General features: G+C 26.4%; 1 long non-coding RNA gene across 1 annotated transcript; it reads right to left on the reverse strand.

Moving 5' to 3' along the window:
• Window positions 1-732: 732 nt before the first annotated feature.
• Window positions 733-4,830, reverse strand: LOC147806980 (uncharacterized). The gene is made up of 2 exons (XR_015435423.1): window positions 4,644-4,830; window positions 733-3,018 (listed from the first exon to the last, which is right to left on the reverse strand). It is a non-coding gene; the product is annotated as an uncharacterized LOC147806980 (long non-coding RNA).
• Window positions 4,831-5,216: the final 386 nt, after the last annotated feature.

The following is a 5,216-nucleotide window of genomic DNA, read 5'->3' on the forward strand; positions in this document are numbered from 1 at the left end:
TATGAGGATAGTCGATTCCTTATTAGTTTTATTCGATTTATTGTTTTTTCTTTCATTTTTATAAGTTAAAAATAAGAATCAAAAATTTTTATGATCTAAATAATTGTGTATATATAATCCTTGCCTTAAAATAATAAATTTAAAATGAGCCAAAAGACGGAAAAAATCATGATGAAAAATAAATAAATTAACTCAGTAATAAATCTTAGATTAGTTTTTAAAAATTTTTTTGGATTACTTTCATAAGATTTAATCCAAACCATAAGATAAATCCAATTTCTATTTTAAACTATTTTAAGAGTAATCAATCATATTAAATAAATATCAATTGATTAAAAATAAAAATATTTTCCTAAGAATTGAAAATTATTACTTAACATTCATTGATGGAAACAAAATGTTATTGAAACACTTAAGAACACTTAAGAAAATAAAAGCAAATGTTTATCCTTTATAAACCTTTGAAATATTTATAGCCAATTTATATAATTATTCTGAAATTTTTTTACTTACTGCAGTAAATTGACAAATTAGCATCTGTCGGTCTAATTTCTTTCTATGTTCTTCTGTTTTACATACATGTGTTAAAAATGATTTTATGTGAGTTATTAAATAAGCTGAATCATTACTTTGATGATATAGACTAGAACATTATGAATGAGGTAATTAAGTATATGAAGATTAATTTTATCATAAAGTATAAGTATGCTTTAAAATAATGACACAAACATATATATAGAACAAAATCTTTATTTAAATCAGTGAAGAGAAAATATGTATACAAAAGCAAATAAAATTTTTAAAAATTTTATTTTCAAACATATATCAATTATTATATCATTACTTGCAATTTCAAGATTACTATACTTCTGAAGAAAACATTGTAATTGTCATATATTTTTAAATGACCAAATTTCCAAACATTTTATTTTAAAACATAACGCCATATGGCAAACAAAAATTTGGAACCTTGAAAATTTTTTATTTTATTAATATAATTTCATTATAATCATGCTTGCAAGTTGAGGAAAAAAGCCAAGATTGAAATTTTTTTCTGAATAAAATTTCCAACTTACCACCTCGACATACAAGACATATGCAAAATATCTAGAAAGCTTTACCATAATATATCCAATTTATATACTGAACAAAAAATATTTGTCAACCTCTTCCTTTAATAAAATAACAGAAACATAAAAAGTACACCAGTATAAATAATGAAAGCAATTTTTACTTATTAAATTATATCATTACTTGCGATTTCAAGATTACCACACTTCTGAAGAAAACATACTGTAATTGTCATATATTTTTAAATGACCAAATATCCTAACATTTTACTTTATCAATATAATTTCATTATAGTCATGGGTGCAAATTGGGAAAAAGGTCAAGACTGTAAATTTTTTCTGACTAAAATTCCCAGTATACCATCTCGACATACAAGACAGCAAAATATCTAGAAAACTCTACCATAATACATCAAATTTATATACTGACCATTATCTATTAATCTCTTCCCTTAATAAAATAACAGGAGCATAAAAAGTACACCAATATAAATAATGAATGAAATTTTTACTTATTAAATTATATCATTACTTGCAATTTCAAGATTATCACCAGTATCTATACTTCTGAAGAAAATATATGGCAAATGTCATATATTTTTAAATGACCCAATTTCCAAGCATTTTATTTTAAAATATAACCCCAGAAAGCAATCAAAAATTTGGTAAAAAAAATTCATGGATAATTCAAAATATCTGCTTACATACTGTATTTTACCGTGTATGCTAATGAAACAATCTTTTACGAAAATGCTGACAGTTGATAAAACTGTTAATATACTGTAAAAGCAAAACAATAAATTACTAATGATTGTACAGCAGGCAAATGTATAGCCCTACAATTTTAAAACATAACCCCAGAAGGCAAACAAAAATTGGCTAAAAAAATTTCATGGATAATTCAAAATATTTGATTACATACTGTATTTTACCGTCCATGTTAATGAAACTATCTTTTTTGAAAATGCTGATAGTTGATAAAACTGTTAATATACATGTAAAAATATAACAGTAAATTACTAATGATTGTATAGTAGTTATTAAATACTTTATCATATATGAACCATTCAAATTACCCGACACTTTTGCTCTGGTAACAACATATTTTAAAAACTTGTTGTTTATTCGAAGGAAGAAAATGAAAAAGGATAGTAAATTAAATAAAATATTGAATGAAATGCAGAAATTTCTATACATAATCTAAAATATTCCACTTACTTTTTAAATACCATTCTATACTTTAAATTAAATCTGGAGTTAAATAAATTGTCAACTAAATTTTCCTTTTCGAAAAAAAAAAACACAAATATCTCGTACTTATGGAACTTTGAACTATATTTAGAGGATGATAAGAAATATATACTAGCGAAAACAAAATTGTAGTTTTCTTATGAGATGTACCACAAAATATAATGTAAATAATGCAAGTAGTTGCCTTACATCACCCAATAATTAAAACTAAGTTAAGTTTTAAAAGTAAACAAGAAGTTCATGAAAAAAAAGACTATTATTTACAATGCAGTTTTAAAACTTTTAAACATTTTAGATTAAATTGAAGCTTTTAATTCCTATGACCTTCCTATTATTTATTTTACAATTTATGATAATAATTAAATATTTATTTTTAAAAGTCTTGACGTAATTAATCATTTTACAATAAACAATAATAATTATATATTTATTTTTAAAAGGGGTGATGAAAAACAATCTACTTTTGGAAAGCAAAAGTGATAATCCTTGTTAATTTAAACATTACAATAAATCTTTAGAAATTTAAGCAAATATTCTTAGTTAAAAACAAATTATAAATATTTTTTGCATAAATGAATCACATAACAATAGCTGCAGCTGTGTGTCTTGTAGAAACCAAGATACTGACTTTTTAAGATTATCATCATAGTTCCCTGGGCACAAGATAAAGCAACAAACTTAAAACCATGCTTGATGCCTGAAAAATAAACAGACAGTAAGACTCATGGCTGAAACTAAAATATTAATTTATCAACATCTACCTTAATTTGTCATTGGAATAATGAAAATCAAAAAAAAATTGTTTTACTTCCCCAAAAATATGTAAAAATTTTTTTCTTAGTTATCCGAATTCTTAAATAAATTTTCTTAAGTTTTGGTTAACATAAATGAAGTTCTGCTACATATCGTTAACAATCTCTAAAATAAGCGTTCAATGAAATAATTTATTTACTAAAATTTTCTTGATTCCAAATACTTCTTCTAAAAGTATTTTAACAGCACGCAAGAACTATTAGTAAACAATGACACCAAACCTTGATATAGTATTAAAAACTAATATTTTTATCCCCAAATATTGGTACATTTAGAAATTCTTCTATATTAAAATTCTTCTCAGGCATATTAGATTTAGTAGCTAAATATCAACAAATGTAAATTCTATCAATATTCATAAGCTAAACATATCTGGTACTTTTTACTAAAATGTGTTTAAATTTAATTACTAAGCAGTGTTTTCACTACAGCGCGAGAACGCGAGAATCTCGCATATTTTTTTCTTTTCTCGCATTAAAAAATTATTACCGCGAGAAATTTGCGCATTCTATAAATCAATTTCAAAAATCGCGAATTTCTCGCATTTTCGAACAAAGCTTAGAATTACGCCATTTAGAATAAAATCCGTTTCACTTTTCTGCCTGTATCTTTCATTATTTTCAACATCTGCCCCGTTATCTAGCTTTCCTATTTACCAGTATTGTTAAAAACCTTTTCAAACAACAGAACACAACCACGGAACCCCTTTCAGAACACATTTCTCTGCAACCACGTGTTTACCATAGGTAGTTAAGGTTTCTTCATGTAAGATGTTCAAATTTTTTATGCACTAATGTAAGATGGACAAATACCTTGTAAAGGCAAAATCTTCTATGATGATGCACCAAAAATATTCAATGCTTTAAAAAATAGAAGACGTTAGAAATGTATTATAATTAAAAAAAAAATGTCCTAGAGTTTTTGTGTTTTTTTAGTTTTTAGAAATCTCACTTAAGTTTTTGAAATCTCACCCTGTTTTTGAGAAAGGGTGAGAAATTCTCAACCATTTTTTTTCTATGATGAAAACACTGACTACCAATTACTAAAATTAATATATTTTAATATGCATTCTATAAATCTATAATTCAAACATACTGCAATGTATAATTTATAAATTAAGATATATCACAATTCTAGGGCTATTTAAAATCTTGAGCAGAAGCACAATAAATATTGTACTAACAATTTCTAAGTCCATTTCAATCGCTTAGTTTCATTTAAGATGCTTTAGCTCATGAAGTATGAATAAAAAACACAATCGAATGCTTTTGTAATTTTATATTTGAATACTAAATTAAGTTATTTCATAATTCAAATGCAATTAGATCAGGTAACACGTATAAATACATTAGAGACTCAAATAACGAGTCGCAACATAACAACAATTAAAGTTAAATTAAATACGTAGTTTCAATCTGAATTCAAACTTAATTTACAACATATTAGAGATAAATATATTGTTATCAAACATAACACTTTAGTAAAATAAAAATAGCATCTTTTACTTACTTCGATATCTCTTTAATCAAACTTTATATGTTGACAACATTCATAGTAAAGTAATAACGTTTACGTCCAGGAATGGCGTTCTCACCGAGGAGCTACCCGCCTACAGACGCTACCTTCTGATCGTGACGTCACGGGGTTGAAATCGCTCAGCCAGCAGGCCTTGACCTTCTAGTAGGTGTTGGCTGAGTCGGACAGTTTATAGAATTTAATCTGTGTATTATGTGTGTCCACTGTATGGAGTCAAAGGCGCCCTTGATGTCGACCGATATTAGAGATTTATAGTATTGCCGTTTACAATTTTTATTCTTTTTGGCTGTTTTGGCCTCGCTAATTACAGTTTTTAGAGCCGACTCAGTCGATCTGCCTTCTCTGAAGCCAAATTGGCAGTCGCTGAGTTTGTTGTTTTTTTCCAGGTGATGGATCAGTCTCTGATAAATAATTTTTTCCAAGAGTTTCCCTATTGTTGGTAGAAGACATATGGGCCTGTAGGCATCTGGTTGTGTTAGATCTTTGCTTGGTTTTGCGAATATATATCATTGCTGATACTCAGTTTATTTAATCGCACGCCAACTC

The sequence above is a fragment of the Parasteatoda tepidariorum genome, chromosome 7, assembly GCF_982258835.1.
Source record: "Parasteatoda tepidariorum strain Cologne lab strain chromosome 7, Ptep-v5.0, whole genome shotgun sequence".
NCBI classification, from domain to species: domain Eukaryota; kingdom Metazoa; phylum Arthropoda; class Arachnida; order Araneae; family Theridiidae; genus Parasteatoda; species Parasteatoda tepidariorum.